This window comes from Lepus europaeus, chromosome 9, assembly GCF_033115175.1.
Source record: "Lepus europaeus isolate LE1 chromosome 9, mLepTim1.pri, whole genome shotgun sequence".
NCBI classification, from domain to species: Eukaryota; Metazoa; Chordata; class Mammalia; order Lagomorpha; family Leporidae; genus Lepus; species Lepus europaeus.
The window spans coordinates 8924208-8942308 of record NC_084835.1 but is presented as its reverse complement, the minus strand read 5'-3'; the positions used below and the strand labels follow the sequence as shown (position 1 = coordinate 8942308).

The 18101-nt window shown below is 55.8% G+C and overlaps 1 protein-coding gene across 2 annotated transcripts in view; it reads left to right on the top strand.

Annotated features, from left to right (window-relative positions):
- Positions 1-5161: 5161 nt before the first annotated feature.
- VGLL4 (vestigial like family member 4) overlaps positions 5162-18101 on the top strand; it is a 171507-nt gene continuing 158567 nt past the window's right edge. Inside the window, exon 1 of one of the 2 annotated variants that reach the window (XM_062200459.1) lies at positions 5162-5223. The gene's annotated coding sequence lies outside the window, so the exon portion shown is untranslated. Of the gene's footprint in view, positions 5224-16830; positions 16849-18101 lie in introns of those variants that run through there. The other variant, XM_062200460.1, reaches the window with a different exon arrangement.

The following is an 18101-nucleotide window of genomic DNA, read 5'->3' as shown; positions in this document are numbered from 1 at the left end:
TGTCTGCACAACGAGCATTTCACGTGGCAGCGCTGGGGCTTCCCCGTCTCCCTGCTGGCCCAGCAAGGCAGGACGTGTGCACGAATGCACCACCTCACCCGCAGCCTTGTGGGAGAGAAAACCGCTTCTTGCAATACTGACTAACTGAAGAGCCTTCAGAAGTCCCGGGAAGGCAAAGACCCGATTCCTCGTTAACGGAACTCCCCGGAGCCTTTCCACATTGGTCAGGGCCATCGTGGGGCCGTAAGCCCTGCCCCTAGTGGTGGACCAAGCTTCTGGGTGCTGCACCCGTGCTCGGTGTCGCGGGTCCTCTGGGACGCACGACTTCCAGGCAGGTCCTCCTTTCTGAGGGTCAGATGGTCTCGCTGAGCAACGTGAACTATGCAGGCATGAAAGGAGCCAGTTAGGAAACCATGCAGGTGCGGAGGAGATGTTGGGAGACAGGAACAGGGGGGCAAAGCTATGAGGAGCTCTGTGGTAGAGAGATGGCTGACAATCAGGTGGGGGAGGCTGCAGAGAGAAACGGGGACTGGGAAGCAAACGAGGGTGAGGCCATGGGCAGGAGGTACAGCAGTGGCTCACTGAGCATCCCTTGGCCTCTTCCCTTTCATTTTTGTTTTTTTGAAGATTTATTTTATTTATCTGAAAGAGTTACAGATAGAGGTAGAGTGAGAGAGAGAGAGAGAGAGAGAGAGAGGTCTTCCATCTGCTGGTTCACTCCCCAAATGGCCACAACAGCCAGAGCTGAGCTGATCCAAAACCAGGAGCCAGGAGCTTCTCCTGGGTCTCCTACATGGGTGCCCACAAGGAATTGCTGCTTTCCCAGGCCACAGCAGAGAGTTGGATTGGTAGTGGAGCAGCTGGGACTAGAACTGGTGTCCACATGGGATGCTGGCGCTGCAGGTGGTGACTTTACCTTCTAAGCCACAGTGCTGGCTCCTCTTTAGTTTTTAAAATGTTTAATGGGCCAGCGCCACGGCTCACTAGGCTAATCCTCTGCCTTGCAGTGCCGGCACACCGGGTTCTAGTCCCGGTCAGGGCGCTGGATTCTGTCCCGGTTGCCCCTCTTCCAGGCCAGCTCTCTGCTGTGGCCCGGGAGTGCAGTGGAGGATGGCCCAAGTGCTTGGGCCCTGCACCCCATGGGAGACCAGGATCAACCCCTGGCTCCTGCCATCGGATCAGCGTGGTGCGCCGGCCGCAGCGCGCCGGCCGCGGCGGCCATTGGAGGGTGAACCAACGGCAAAGGAAGACCCTTCTCTCTGTCTCTCTCTCTCACTGTCCACTCTGCCTGTCAAAAAAAAAATTTAAAAAAAATGTTTAATGAAAAATTTCAGACATGCAAGAGTAGCCAGAACAATGTACCGACCCCAACAACCCCAGCACGCCTGTCACTCGGTCTCAACAATGACAAGCTTGGAACCAATCCTGTTTTTCCTTGGCCTCCCTGCACACAGCTGCTCGATTACCTTCATTTTTTTTTTTTTTAATGAAGCATTTTTATAAATGCATTTTCTGATGCATTTATAAAACCATTGGTTGGAAACATAGTTTATCTTTACTTAGTCACCTACCTAAGAGGTTTTTGTTTCTTATTTGCCCATTTTTTTCATTTCCTTACTTTTAAAAATTGTGGTAAAAGTGTAACATAAAATCTACCAATTTACCCAGCCCGAAGTATGTGGTTCAGTGGCATTAAGTGCATTCCCGCTGTTGTGCAACCATCAGTTAAGTGTTGTATTTTGGGGGGCCAGGGTCAGTGGGTTGGGCCCTTGCTTGGGATGCCTGTGTCCCATACCAGAGCACTGGCTCAAGTCCTGGCTGCTCCACTTCTGACCCAGATTCCTGCTCGTGAATCTCAGGAGGCAGAAGACAGTTCAAGTGCTTGTGCCCCTGGTACCCACATGAGAGATGCAGATTGACTTCTGGGCTCCTAGCTTTGGCCTGGTCCAGCCCTGGCTGTTGTGGGCATTTAGGGAGTGAACCAGCTAACGGAGGGTAGCTCTTGCTGTCTCTGGCACTCTCCCTTTCAAGTAGATGAAAATAAATAAATGTTTGAAAACATTTTATTTATTTGAGAGGCTAGGAGTGGGAGCAGAGAGAGACAGAGCAAGTACGCCCATCTGCCAGTTCATTCCTGAAATACCTGAGCCAGGCCACTAGAGCTAAGCTCCCCTATGGGTGGGTGGCAGGAACCCAGTGACTTGAGTCATCACTGGGCCTTCCTGGGTGTGCATTAGCAGGAAGCTGGAGTCACAGACCAGAGCCGAGGATGGAACCCAGGTCCTCTGATATAGGACGTGGACCCTCTCAGCTGCTAGGCCAAATGCCTGCCCCTAAGTACTCGTCTAGAATGCTGAATCTGTGAACTCACTGCTCAACAGCTAGGACCTTGACGGTACCCTACATCGAACCCGATGGCCACCTCTCATCCAAGCCCAGGCCTGCCTCTCCCCCTGACCTTGAGTCCTGGTATCAACCTTCCCTGACTTCCATTTTATATATATATATATTTTAAAAAGATTTATTTGTATTTATTTGAAAGGCAGAAAGACAGGGTGAAACACAGAAAGAGAGCATTCACCTGCTGGTTTACTCCCCAAATGGCCGCAACAGCCAGGACTGACCCGAGCCTGTAATGGCATCTGGATCTCCCACGTGGGTGGCCCGGGTCCGAGCACTTGTGCCGTCTTCTGCCGCTTTCCCAGATGCATCACCAGGAGGCTGGGTTGGAGGTGGAGCAGCTGGAACTGCAACCCGCACTCGGATGTGGGAAGCTGGTGTTGCAGGCGCTGGCTGTGCCACATCGCCGGCCTGTTGCATAGAACCTCACTGCAGGTACAGGGGAACTTTCAGAGTTTGTGGAACACAGAGAAGCAAAAGATGCTTATTTTGGTGTGGTCCATTTTGGAATCCACACCTGGTTTCTTTTCCAAACCACGAATTGTAAATGAACTCGTTGAAACTGTGGTGGTGTATGGGTTCCTGAAGTTATTTTCCATTTTATTTTTTAACACCACCAACATAGCACTGTGCCGCATGCCACCTTTTGGGAGCTGACGTTTCTCACTCAACACCGTCCAGATTCGTCCACAGTGCAGCAGGTCAGCGTGTGACACTCTCTCTGTGTGTGCCACGTTCCCGTCTGAGTCCCCCTAGACAGGAAATCATCCCATCTTCCTATGTCTCTCTCCTGCTACATGGCCGCGCTTCGATGTGGCCAGAGCTAAGTCCACACTAATGGTGATGTAAGGCGAGGAGCGAGAGTAATTCTTGCCAGGGTCGAAGACCGGTCACATGCCCGGGAGAAGGCCGTCTGCCCTGGTGATTTAACTGCCAAGGCAGGCTCTCTCTCAGCAGTGATGGAGATTAAAGAGGCAGCCCTAGGACCTCTACCCTGACCCAGCGTGGAAATCACAGGGCAGCAAACTGAGGGCAGTGCCGTCATGAAGCTCAGATGAGATAATCAGATGTGGGAATGCTCTGCAAACCCCAGGCCGGTTTGGTAAACGGGCAACGCCAGCGTTTTTCTAACTGGCAGCATTTGGGCCGATCCCTTACCTATCCCTTCGCCATCAGATGCTCCGGAGGAGAGAAGCGGCACACGGGCACGGACCCAGTGCACACAGTCCGAGGCCCGGGGGCTGTCACGGGCACGGACCCGGTGCGCACGGTCCGAGGCCCGGGGGCTGTCACGGGCACGGACCTGGTGCACACGGTCCGAGGCCGGGGGGGCTGTCACGGATGAGTAAACTGAAGATGGGCAGCCTGCCCAACGTCCCGGAACCAAGAAAGAGGCCGCGTTTGGGTTCAGATCCGGGTCTGTTGGAATCCCAAAGCCTTTTCCTGGTCTGCCACATTGCGTCCTTGTTTCCTCGCCCCCTGGCAGGATGAAGACCCCCTACTTGGCCGTCTTGCCCAGGTCTTCTCTTACACCCTGGATGAGCTAAAACATGGCCCGAGCGAGCACACGCCCTCCCCAGCTCCACGCCAGCCCCTCCACCTGTTTCACAAAACCATTTAACCTCCCTGACCTGTGGACGCTGCAGGGTCAGGGCCCAGGGAGACAGCGCGCCGTGGCCTTTTTGGATACGACCGGGTGGGGCGGCAGACGGGGAAACAGGCTGAAAACTGCAGCCCCCACCCCAGGAAGCGGGAACGGTTTTTAGGGTCGCTCCCAACCGAGACAAGCCAGAGCTGCCCGAGGGGAGCCAGGCCAGCCTCCTCCGGTTTTCCGAAGTTAGCGGCGGGCCGCGCTAAGCGAATGTTTTCTTAGCAGCGGCGGAACGAAGAACAACCGGGCAAGGCCCCCGCCCCCAAATCTCCGACAGGGGAAAAAAAAAAAAAATTAAAGCCAGGCCTGGTCTCCGGGCGGTCACGTGCCCGCGCCCGGGCTGTAACGAGAACCCGCGCCCATTAGCAGCGCCCCGCCGCCCTCGCCAGCCCCGCGCGGCGTGGATTTTCGGGGACTTCCTCCTCGGGCGAGGGAGGGGAGCGGCGCGGAGGCGCAGCCCGGCGCCTCGGGGAGGCTGAGCGGCTGCGATGGGCGGGAGCCGAGCGGCGTCCCCCGGCCCCGACCCGCAGCGGCGCGTCTGATCCGCAGGTGCGTGTGTCCGGCTGGGAGACGCGGGGAGGGCGGCCGTGCGCGGGGGCTCGGACACCCGTCCCCGGGCCGCGGCGTCCCGAGCGCTGTGTCCACTGGGCGCGAGGGGGCCGTGCCCGGCCCGCAGCGGTGGGCAGCTGGGGCTGCGCCTGCACCCCGACGGTGTGCGCCTCCGCCGGCCTCGGGTGCGCCCGCGCGGCCACGCGCGCTGTCCGGCGGGCTGCCCGGCGGGCTGCCCTCCGCCTGCACCGCAGGCTCTCGGTGCCCGGTGGGCACGCGGGGCGGGGCCGCGGGCGGACAGCGAGGCCCCGCCCCGCCTCACCTGAGCCCGGGCCCCACCTGCTGAGCGGCGGGGGCGTGTCCGGGGGCGTGTCCTGCCGGCCGGGCCGGGCCGAGCGAGGGCGGGCGGCGCCTCATTCCAGGGATTCCTCGCGCTCCCGCGCTCGCGTCCGCCGCGGAGCCGGCCCGGCGCGCGGCCCGCGTCTGCGCGTGCGTGTGTTCGGGGGGCCCCTGCGGTGCGGGAGCGCGCCCCCGAGTGTGCTGCTCGCGCGTCCCCGAGCGTGCCCGGCGGTCCCGGCCCCCGCTGTTCGCCGGGGCCCCGCCGGCCCGGAGGCCGCCCGGCGGTGAGTGCTGGGGAGCCGGGCGCCCGCGGGACCCGGGCGGGCCGGGAGCGGGGCTGGAGCGCCCGCTGGAGGGCGGCGGCGGCGGCGGCTGGCGCTCTCGGGGGGGCGGCCTGCGAGACCCCCGGAGGCGGAGGCCCAGCCGCGGCAGGGGTCCCGCGCTCGCGCGCGCGCTGCGGGCGGCCTAGGCTGGGAGGCGTGGGGCGCGGGGCCCTAGGGCCCAGGGCCCTGTCCCCGACCCCGTGCCGCCCCCTCCTCGGGCCGGTGCGCGGGGTCCCACCGACGGGCGCCCGGCTCCCCGGTCGCGTGAACGCGCGGGGTGCGAGCCCCGGGCTCGGTGCTGTGCCGTGGGCTCCGCGGTTAGAAACTCGCTTTCGCTTTGCTCGCGGCGCGGGGCCGGGATCCGCCTGCCTCCCGCCGTGCGGGGCGTCTGGCCGCTCCTCCTGGCCCCCTTGGCCACGCAGCGGCCGGTGCTGACTGACAGCCAACTTCAGCCGCCCGGGGTCCTCGAGCCCACGGGCGCGCGGGGGTCGGGGGTCGCGTGCGGCCCTCGTGGGCCGGCACGGGCGGCGTCGGCCCCGGGCTTGGTCCTCGCGCAGACTCGGAGCCGGGATCCGCGGGATGGAGCCCGGGACGTTTGAGGCGGGTTTGCGGGGTTTGCGGGGTTCGCCTTCGTCTCCGTCTCCTCAGGGCTGTGGGCAGCGAGCCTTAGCCTGGCGCGTGCGAAGGAATGCAAACGAATTCTTAGGTTGACCAAAACACCACACAATTAGGAAGATAATCGTGCTATAAATAGCCGCGGACCGCATTCCGGGACCGTGAACGCGGCGGCGGTGGACTGGGCTCCTCCGGCGCGGGGTCTGTGGAGAGGTGCCGGCCTCCCCCACGCACCGCCCTCCTCCCTCAGACAGGGCGATGGCCGTTTTCTGGTCCGATTGATGAACCAGAAGATCCGACATGGTCACTCAGCGCGGTCCCTGCCGCGTCCCCCCGCGCAGGTGGACCTGATTTGACCTGAGCTGGGGAGGCGAAAATTTCTCTTCCAAACCTGCAGTCGTGGGAAGGCCTTCCCGTCTCCCGTGGGCTCAGCCTGGCCGCCCTCGTCTCCCGGCAGGAAGACTTGACTTTGCCTCTCCTCCTGGTGCTGGCATCCCAAATGGGTGCCGATTCAAGTCCCAGCTGCGCCTCTTCTGACCCAGCTGCCTGCTCGTGGCCTGCGGAAGCAGCGGAGGACGGCCCAAGTGCTTGGACCCCTGCACTCGGGTGGGAGACCCAGGAAAAGCGCTTGGCTCCTGGTTTTAGCCTGGTCCAGTCCTGGCCATTGGGGCCATTTGGGGAGTGAATCAGCAGATGGAAGCGCTCTCTCTCTCTCTCTCTCTCTCTCTCTCTCTCTCTCTCTCCATCTCTCCCTGTCTCTGTGTAACTCTGACTTTCAAATAAATAATTCTTTTAAAAAAATGCTGGTTTACTTCCCAAATAGCAACAACACCTAGGACTAGGCCAGGCCAAACTCAGGACAGGAACTCCATCTGGGCCTGCTACATGGATGGCGGGGGCCTGAAAATTTGGGCCATCTTCCACTGCTTTCCCAGGTACATTAGCAGGAAGCTGGATTAGAAGTGGAGCAGCTGGGACTTGACCTTGTGCTCCTGTGTGGGTCGTCAGTGTGTGCAGCCGCTGCTTAACTTGCTATGCTATGCCAGTTCCAGCAGTGCAGTTTTGAATTTGTCTTAATGAAATAGTCAGTTGAACACCAATAATTAAAAGTTGTTTAGCGACATTTAATATGACTTGATGATATTCTAGAGATTGTACGTACAGGAGGTAAATTCAAATACATGGGAAAATCTTAATGTTACTAAAACAATGGCATTGTATGCTGGCCTAAACACATTTTTCAAGCTGTCTTTTGATTGTGTTAGATGTTACAGCTGTGAGAACTTGGTGAAAGAGAAAGTTTCTTCTTAGATTAAGTTTCGGCAAGCTAGGTTAACTAAGGCGCATTTAAGAATTTTGCTTTTTATTTATTTGTTTATTTAAGGGACAGATCTCCCATCCAGTGGTTCACTCCGCAAATGCCATATGGCCAGACTGAAGCCATGAACCAGGGTCTTAATCTGGTAGGTGGCAGGAGACCAAGGACCTGAGCCACGGCCCGCTGCCTCCCAGGGTGCCCATTAGCAAGACGCTGGACTTTGAACCCAGGCACTCTGATATGGGACTGGGCCTTAACTGCTGAGCCAAGTGCTTGTTCCTGCACGTCATTTGTGATTCTTCTTAAAAAGTTTTATTTATTTATTTTTAAAGAGTTAAAAAGACAGAGAGAGAGAGAGAGAGAGAGAGAATCATCTGCTGATTCATTCCCCAGATGGTTACAGCACCAGCAGTGAGCCAGGATCACCAAGCTTCATCCTGGTCTTCCACGTGAGTGGCAGGGGCCCAGACGCTTGGGCCATCCCCTGCTGCTTTCCCTAGACCATTAGCAGGGAGTCGTATTGGAAGTGCAGCAGCTGGGACTTGAACTGGCACCCACGTGGGTGTAATTTGTAATTCTTGCAGGGGGCCTGCCTGAAGTTAATTTGGGAGTTTTAATAGAAGAATAAAGCGAATGCTGCCAAACAGTCTGTAGCCAATTTAGGACCTGTCCACATTAAAACAAAACAAAACACTTAGGAGCTGGGTTGCTAAATCATAATGGTGCTGACTGCCAAGGTAGGAGGGGAGGGAGAGCAGGATTACTGGAAGCAGAGACGCTTTGTCTGCCTGGGACACGGTGTGCTTGCTCTTTGGCAAAGGAGGAAAACCTTGCAGACCAGACTTCCTGCCTCTCGGGCCTCAGGTGTGATGGCCAGGTACCGTGGATCCTTGTTGTGTGCAGTTGTGTATTCGAGAGTGTGCCTCTCACTGAAGTGCATTTGTAGCCCCAGACACCGTGTTTGGCAGTGCTTTGGTGGACGTCTGTGGACGGGTGCTGCATGTGGAAGAACTTGTCTCTCTGAGCGCGTGTTTTCCCAGCTGGGGTCGACCAAGGCAATACACAGCCTTCTGCTTTTACATTTTGATTTGTGTATCCGAGAGGCGGAAAGAGAGCTGTCCATCCACTGGTGTACTGCAGTGCCCACAATGGCTTGGCCTGGGCTGGGCGGAAGCTTGGAGCTTGAAACCCGGTCCGGGTCTGCTGCCGGGGTAACAGGGACCCAGTTACTTCAGCCATCACCTGCTGCCTCCCGGGTCTGCACAGGTGGGAAGCTGGAGCCAGGGATTGAACTCAGGTGTTCTGATGTGGGATGTGGTCCTCCTAACTGCTGGGCCGAGGGCACGCCCCTGCCCTGCCTCCTGGTTCACCCCTTGTTCTAAACAGGTGTGCTTTTGTTGATTTTACAGCCCCCAGTGTGGTGCTGAGGGGCTAGCCAGTGTTCCACAGCTGTGTTGCACCGTGGGAAAGAGATGCGTGTGTTAGGTAAGACTGGTTCCACCGTGAGCTGTGGTGCTGTAGACTGTGGGTTCAGGGTTGGTGAATCAACCGTGGATTCTAACAAGGTGTCATCAAGTAGAAACATACATAAAATAAGGCTCTGTATTGGTCAGTTGACGAAAACGTGACCCGCGGCTGGGAGGGCTGTAACCCTCTAACTCCCTTAGACAGTGGTTCAGTATCAGTCATTCAGGGTTCTCGGAGGTTTGATGGACTAGAACCACCTTGGGTATTGAGAACTGATCACACGTCCTGACGGTTCCTGGGCTGTGACCCAGTGTGTCATGCATTAGGGGACTTTAGCATTGAAGAGGCTGAGAGTTGACATTTGGGAACACTGCAGAGTTAGACCTGGGGAGCTTTCAACTATGATGCAAGTTCATGTCTTACTGCTGGTAGTAGTGGGTCCCTGAGAGGATGTGGCACCTCAGTCCCTGTGCACAGGACACTCCAGGACTCCAGACAGCAGAGTTGGAAAAACAAGCACGTCCGAGTACACCCGAGATGCTCAAGAGTTCACTTTTCCCACATGCGGTGCCATTGAAGGCTGAGGTCTGAAAAATGAGACAGGTTCACAGGAGCATACTTCATTAAACACATGTAATATAATTCATCTGAAAAGTGGGGGGAGAGAGAGAGAGCGCTCACTTCTGCTGGTTTTCTCCCTGAATGCCTACAGTCCATAGGGCTGGGGCAGACGGGAGCTGGGAGACAGGAACTCCGTCCTGCTCTCCTACATGGATGGCAGGAACCAGCTACCTGCTGCCTCCTGGGGTTTGCATCAGCAGAAGGCTGGGCTTGGAGCAGAGCCAGTATGGGACGTGGACGTCCCGAGCCGTGCCTTAGCCGTGCCTTAGCTGCCATGCCGAATGCCTGCCCTACGTGGCCCATGGTGGTTTGTGCCTGCAACAGTGAGGCAAATGGTGGGAACTGGTGTTCTTTTCAGAAAGAAAAGCCACCTTAGGCTCAGCCGGGCCAGTGAGGGCTATGTAGTCACCTTCCAGGGGGCACTTTAGGGAGACAGGTGAACTTGAGCCAGCAGTACAAGTCTCGCGCCTGCATCAGGCGGCCTCGCGTGAGGGTCCCAAGACATGTTGTGACCTATAACCTATGACCTATGTTTGGTTTTGCATATTGAGGCTTATGCAGTGGCCCTCAGCTGTACCTGGGGCACCTTGCCTATGCTACCAGACTTCATTGTCCTAACTGAGGATTGGAGGCAGCGGGTGGTGATACTGCCCGATAGCTCCTGGCGCCAGGGTTGTCATGGTGACCGCGTATCATGTCCTTGGCGTCAGGAAACCTCCAGCGTTGGAGGTGAGCATTGTTCAAGCTTCGTGGAGTCCCCCATGCTGACCCTTGATTCAGCCGGAGCTGGCCGGATTCTCCCTGTGTCGTGAGGCCGCTGTTCCTGAGCTCGAAGCTGCCCTGCTTTGGAGGACGGGACGTTGACAGGTGCTCGACCTGTGGGCCTGCCGCCTCCTGCAGAGGTTGCAGGGCAGTGGTGCCCAGCCTTGCAGAAGGGTCCCCGCCTGTGTCAGCACCCCAGCATCTCTTGGTGGCTAGGACCGTGGGAGCTCTTGCTCTGTGGTTTGTGCTAGTGTGGCTGTCACCTGGGGGAAGCCAATGTGTTCAGTAGCTCTCTGGGTATCGACGTGGAACCTGTGTGCGTGTTCACGTTGCAGACACGTGTCTTTTCAGGAGTCGCTGGGTGTGAGCAGAAGCTGGCCAAGTCCTTGAGCATTGTCCCAGCTCTGATTGACACTTGCCTGTGCCGAGGCGGGAGGGCTGGGATGGTGAAGCATCCATCTGCTTATGCCCTTTGTCCGGTAACATGAGAACGGGAAGAGTGTGTTGAATAGGACTGGCTTTTATTTCACAGGGTTAGTGCACCAAAGTGAAAGTTTTCTTTTTTAAAGGCATATTTACTCATTTATTTCAAAGAGTCATAGAGAGGGATCTTTGATACAGTGATTCACTCCCCAAAATGGCTGCCACAGCCAGGGCTGGGCCAGGCGGAAGCCAGGAGCTTCCATTCTGGTCCCGCATGGGAACGGCAGGGGCCTAGGCTTTTGGGCCATGATCTACCACCTTCGCAGGCTCATTAGCAGAGAGCTGGATCAGCAGCAGAGCCACCAGGACTCAGAACCGGTGCTTCCATATGGGATGTGGGCGCTGCCAGCGGCGGCTTACCCTGCCGTGCCACAGCGCCGCCCGGAGGTGGAGGTTTGGAGACGCCGCTCACTGAGCCCTGACAGTTAGCCACTGGCACTTAATAGCAGGTTTTCTTGAGCATGACTAAGTGGATGTCATGCTTCCTCATCTGACACTCTTCTTGGAGCCCAGAGTCCTGAGGGCTTTTCCTGGGGCCCCAGGAATCCATAGGGCTCTGTCTTTGATTGCCAGGGTCGTTCCCGCCAGCTCAGCCTCTTGGGGGCCCGTAGCAACAGTCCTCTTATCTGCCTTGGCTACTGCGGACGGGACTGCACGAGTCCTTGTCTCCCCCTGCCAGCAAGTCCAGGGTGGTGAGCGAGGCCTTGCTTCCCTCTGCCTGTTAGGAACTGTCCCGTGACCGCCCTGTAACATATTAGGGTGTACCAGCGGAAGGCGTGCTGGGCAGAAGTCTTGGGTGTCTGGTTCTCTTAGCTGTTTCAGCTAAATAATTGTGCCTGTCTCCCAGAACTCTCTATGGAGATCAGCTTGCCAATGAATGGTCAGGATGGGTATAGGGCCAGGAGACTTGGATTTTAGTCTTGCCTTTTTCAGGAAGCCACTTGGGATTTTCCTCTGTAGAAGGGAGATCGTCATGTTTGGCGGTTTGTCGCGGCTCACAGCTTGGTGGTGAGAATCCAGGGAGGTCGCCTGTGCAAATGTGCGAGGTGTTGTGAGCTGTAGGGTGTGAGGTGGTGGTGGTGGGAGAGGGAGGGACAGAGAGAGAATCCGTTGCTCATCTCATGTGTAAGGTTTCTCTCAGTCATGTTGTCAGTCCACGTGATGAGCATACGTGACGGTCTTAGGCAGTGCCCTTACTGTTGGCTGTAAGGGAGAAGACGCAGGCCTGGAGAGGTGAAGTGACAGCCCGTGCTGTCAACCTCAGGCATGACAGACAAAGCCTGGGGCATAATTGGCCTTCAGTGGTTGGTGGGAGGTGGAATGAGTGGAAGTGTGCAGGCAGGGCTCGAACATTGGCTTTCTGATCTGAAATTCTGCCTCTGTTTATTTTTATTTATTTGTTGAAAAGGAGTGACAGGGAGACACAGAGTGCAAGAGGTTTTCCACTTTGCTGGTTCACTCCCCAGATGACTGCAGCGGCCAGGGGTGGGCCAGAGAGGGAAGCCAGGAGCCTGCAGCTCCATCCAGGTCTCCCGCACGGGTGGCAGGGGGTCAAGTACTTGGGCCGTCCTCCACTGATTTGTGGAACAGCTGGGAATGGAACCAGTGTGCTAATAGGGGATGCTGGTGTGGCGGGCGGCCTAACCCTCAGCCACAGCGCCCGCTCCAGGCTCTGTTGATTCAGCTGGATTTTTAGAGAGCAGAGTGGGGTGGGCCGAGAGTTGGACATTAAAGGGGGGCATGCGTGCTTCGTGCAGCTGGTTGGTGTGGTTTGGTGGTGCTGTTGGGGAGGAGCCAGCTGGGAGGATGCTGGCGCTGAGAAGCAGCCGTGGCCTGTGTCCGCCAGAGGCTGGTGTCAATGGGGCCAGGTGTTGCATCTCAGTCGCAACTGAGTGAGTTGTCCATGGACGTGCGCTAAGTGTATGGTGTGCAGTACGGGGTGTAGGAGAAAGGAGAGCGTCCCAGTGAATGCCTCTCATTTCCTGACAGTGAGGAAGGCCATGTCCCCATGTGCAGTAGCACAGCCGACCCCCTCCTGGATCAGCAGAGGCCAAGTTGGTTCTCCCAGGACGAGGTGCTGTTAGGGGAGTAGAGTGTGGGCTGGTGGTGGGACAGGGCCAGCAGGAATCAGGGAACGGTGTGCTTGTGGCAGTCAGGCCTTCCCGTGTGTGACGTGTGGCCGAGTGATGGTGCAGCAGGAATGCCACGTCGGTGCCCCCTGTGCTTGTTCCCCTGCCCGAGTTGCTCCGTTGGGCACTGCTGCCCCAGGAGCCACGGACTTCTCACTTCACAGATCTCCTTGGAAAGCTTCCATGATGTATCTGAGAATTCCATTCCCTTGCTCGAAAAAAATGTCTCATACACCCCATAATTCTGTTCCCAAGATAGATGCCCCTTTGATGACCAAAAAGGGACAATTCTTTGTGGCTAGCCAGAAGCACGGCTTTCTAATTGATTGCTGAGCTCGTCATGCGCACTGAATGCCCCTAAATTTTTTTAAAAATGATTTTTATTATTTATTTATTTGAAAGACAGAGTTACAGAGAGGCAGAGATAAGAGTTAGAGATATCTTCCATCTGCTGGTTCACTCTCCAAATGACGAAGCCGGGCCGATCTGAAGCCAGGAGCATCTTCCTGGTCTCCCACATGGGTGCAGGGGTCAAAGGACTCAGGCCGTCTTCCACTGCTTTCCCAGGCGCATTAGCAGGGAGCAGGATGGGAAGTGGAGCAGCTGGGACTCGAACAGGCACCCAGATGGGATGCTAACACTGCACATGGCAGCTTCACCTGCTACGCCACAGCTCTGGTAATGCCCCTAAATTTTAGCAACTTTAGAGTTGATGCCTATTGTTTCCCGATCCTCAACCCTAAGTTATTTGGAGCTGGCAAAGGAAATAGAATGCCCATTTCCTGAAAAACAAAACAAGACTCCACGAAGTGTGTGCTGTGTTCGCAGTGAGTCATGCTCACATCTGACCACAGCCATGAGAAGTGGGTGGGTGGGTAGACCGGGTTTGCCTTGCAGAGGAGACCCCCTGCAGTGTGCGCTAAGCCTTCCCAGCCACATTCCTCCTGCTGGGATGGGGGTGGTGTGTGCCATGTGTGAGCCTGTCCAATGGCCGCGGGTTTGGTTTCTTGCTCTAGTAAAATGCAGAAGCTGCCACAGGAGTAAGACAGCACCATTGGGATGTGTTTAGGTTCATTCTCGAGGTGCCGCATAGCCCAGTGATGGCTCATAAGGGGTCCAAGAGGAGCTGGATGTAGCAACCCCCCAACCCGCACCCCCAGGCCATGCAGGTCGTCCTGAGACCACGCAGGCTGGCCTGGGATGAAATCTCCAAGTCATGGCACCCTGCGCCCCAGGGGTGCACTGGCTGGCCCTTGCCCCTTGCCCCAGCTCTGCCTGGGCTTTGCACACTGGCCAAGGGCAGTGGCCCCTGAGCGTTGCTGCTCTTCGGCTGTTCTTTCACACCTTTGGTCTCAGCTGCCCTTCGTGTCTTTGGAGAAGTCTCCCCAGACCACTGAGCCTGAGGTAGTGGTCAGTGCCCTAGAGCCCTGTCTGTGTTCTACACTTTGACCACTTTGCAGTTTATTCAGCGTATTTCCATAGGCTTTGGCAAATGATTTTTAAACATTTTTTATTTGTTTGAGAGGTAGAGAGGTATGGGGGGGCAGGGAGTGCATTCCTGTTGGCTGACTCACTTCCTAAGTGTCTGTCCTGGCCAGGACTGGGCCAGGGTGAAGCTGAGAGCTGGGAATTCAGTCCATGTTCTCGGTGTGGGTGGCAGGAACCCAGTTACTGGAGCCATCACTGCGGCCTCCCAGGGTCTGCATTGACCGGAAGCAGGAGTCAGGAGCCGGAGCAGTGCATGGGGCACAGACACTCTGATGCTCAGAGATGTGGGTGTCTTAACCAGCATCTTTTTTTTTTTTTTTTTTTTTTTTTTTTTTTTTTTTTAAGATCTAGTCATTTATTTGAAAGGTAGAGTCACAGAGAAGCAGAGGCAGAGAGAGAGAAAGATCTTCCATCTGCTGCCTAACTCCCCAAATGGCTGCAGTGGCTGGAGCTGGGCCGATCAGAAGCCAGGAGCCAGGAGCTTCTTCCAGGTCTCCCAAGCGCGTGCAGGGGCCCAAGCACTTGGACTATCTTTTGCTGCTTTCCCAGGCGCATTAGCAGGGAGCTAGATCAGAAGTGGAGCAGCCGGGGCTCGAACCAGCACCCACATGGGATGCTGCCACTGCAGGCGGCGGCTTAACCTACTGCACCACAGCTCCAACCCCTTTAACCAGCAGCTTAACCTCTAGGCTAAATGGCTGCCCTGACGAATGATTCTTTAAGAATATCCAAGAAGCCCATTCATGTCGCAGAACACCCTCTAAGGGCGGTACGACTGATCTCATTTTACAGAGGGGGAAGCGCGTGCACACACACACACACCCGGTGCACACACATCCCAGGGTCACACGGACAAAGTGGCTGGGCTGGCTTTGAACGCAGGTGCGTGTCCAGAGATTCCTCACACAGCCTCACGATGCTGGCTTGGCTCTCAGTGCGGTGTGACCTCTCGCTGTTACTGTGCCCATAATGTCTCCTCCCACCCCTCCGTTATCGCTGTGTTTTATTGGGTTAGTTGGGCTGTGGCTGTTGTACAAGAGGTAAAATGCAGAAGACTTTTTCTGTTTTATTATTATTATTGTCGCTATCTTCCACCTTTATTTGCTTAGTTCTTTGGTGGCTTAGATAATGCCTGGGCCCTGGCCTTTGTCTCCCACCTGTCTCACTGTACCAGCCTGCTGTCCTTATCTCACACCTGCCTGCTGCAGAAGCCTGTGGGTCGCCTGCCTCGGGAACTCCTCACTTCCCTCACTGCTGCCGCGGAGCCTGCTCAGGGCCTGGTGACGCAGAGCGCACACCTGTCTGGGCAGCCTGCAGCTCTTTCCTGATCTGCCCAGGTTGAAACACCAAACCCTCCAAACTGACCACTTCTCGCATGGGCTTGGGTTACCTGTCCCAGGTGCTCATTCAATACTCTGACCCCACACGCCTGTCCCAGGATAAGCCAGGAAGCTTGCACCCAGGTGCGGGGAGAGTGACTGCGCTGGGGAGGGAAACGGAAGCCTTTGCCATGGATTCTGAATCACAGACACACACAGAGGCACACAGAGACAGAGACACACACACAGAGACACACACAGAGGCACACAGACACACACAGAGGCACAAACACAGAGACACACACACACAGAGGCACACACACATAGACACACAGACACACAGAGGCACACATACACACACACACAGAGACACAGACACACATACACAGAGGCACACAGAGACACACACATAGAGACACACAGACACACACATACACACACAGAGACACATACACAGAGACACACAGACACACATAGAGGCACATACACAGAGACACACACAAAAGCACATATACACACAGGCACACACACAGAGAGGCAAACACACACACACAAGCACATACACACACAGAGACACACAGACACACACAGAGGCACACACACAGAGACACACAGAGGCACACAGGCACACACAGAGGCACACAAACATACACATAAGCACATATACACACAGGCACACACACAAGCACATCTACACACAGGCACACACACAGAGGCACACACACATGCACATAAGCAGAGACACACAGGCGCACACAGGCGCACACAGAAGCCATACACACAGAGACACAGGCACACACACATGCACATACACAGACACACACATAGGCATACACAAGCATGTACACAGACACACACATGCACATACACACAGAAGCACACACACAAGCACATACACACAGAGGCACACACACAAGCACATACACAGACTCGCGCAGAGACATAGACACAGAGGCACACACAACACATATACAGAGACACACAGACATACACAAACACAGATGCACACACAGATATACACACACCCACATAGGCACACACATGCATACACACAGACACATACACATGTACACAGAGGCACACCCACACACAGTCCTCAAATAAAAACTGATACTCAGGCCAACTCTTTAGTTGACATATTCTCTATTTGATCATACAATACCCAGGTAGTTTTAAATCCTGTTTTTCCTTTCTTTTCCCTCTTTTTAATTTGGCCGCATGTTACCCTAGTCCGCAGACAGGGACAAGGTCGTCACACCTTGAGAACAGGGATCTTCCGCTGCCCCACAGCTTCTGGACGCGTGGCTGACCTCGACTTGTTGGGTAACTGAAGCTTGGCTGATTCCCTGAGATGGCAGCAGGTGGCTGGGCAGCTGCCTTGTAGGTGAGCCTCAGGTACCTAATCTCTTACCGACCTAGTTTGAGTGTAAGTTGCTGGGGGGGTTATTTATTCGGTTGTATTTCCCCCAGTCTGGCCTGCCTCTGGGGCTGGGGGGCATTTAGACTTCGCAGTAGCTTATGTTGCAATATCTAGAGTTCTGGATCTGTTCCCTTCTTTTCTTTGATGCTTTTAATTTATGTTCTTATTTCGTTGCATAATTTGCCTAAGTTAAGGCATATGTTAATGTATGTCTCTGAGTTTGAATTGTGAAAGTATTGCCCTTCAACTTGATGGGGGAAATAAAGGGATTATTCTGAACACTGCACTGCGTAGTAGAGTGCTTATCAGCAGTTGAAGCTCAGATCTTGCCTGGATAGGAGGCCAGCCCATGTGAAGAGTACACGGTCGCACGGCTGCTTGGTGACGTTTCCGGCCCGCAGGAATCAGGGGAATGCAGTCTTGCGAGTGACAATGGTCCCGTTAGATTAAAATGGAGCTGATGAGCTCCTGTTGCCCAGTGATGTAGCGACGGTGACCTCAGTGCACCGCCGTCCTCAGGGGTTCGTGTTGAGGCTGGCGAAAGGTGCAGGTTGTGTGTACAGTCGTGTACAGTATGTGACACTTGATCATATCGGTGTATTTGTGCTCCGCCTGCTTAGAGCAGATAAGTCCTCTGTATAGCAGTGTGCGTGTCCTGCCAGCCGCTGCCTCAGAGCTGTGTTTCCTGCGTCTCTTGAAGGCATCGTTTTCTCTTGGGCTTGGTTAACAGTGCGTCCTTTTCACTGCAGTGCGCAGAGCAGGGGCTGTGCCGTGGGCTGTGTGATGTTCCCACCACGGCTGTGAGGCCTCACCACACAGCTCCCAGACGGCGCCCGTGACTGTGTTCCCCAGTTCTGGGGAGCGAGCAAGGTCGATTCCAAGCTTGCCTCTGTTTTCTCCACTTTTGAGCAAGTTCACAAATGCTCACCCTCGGGAGAGGATCTCTTGTGTCTCACGCAGAGGCCCGGAGGTGTGAGTGCTCTGAGTTTGCTCTCCAGATCCACTCAGCCTGCTTCTTGGAGCAGGAAGGCTTGACTGGTTTAGGGCACCTTTGCCTCCTGGGCGATTGAGGCTGTCTTTGACTGTGCTCACATGTCCGCACCCCTGAGCTGTCAGCGGCATCTCTGATTTTTCTAAATCCCCGCTGCTCCATGCTAAGGCCCTCATTGCCATAGCTCTGTCTTTCCAGCTGTCCACCCTGCCGGTGGCTCCCCCGG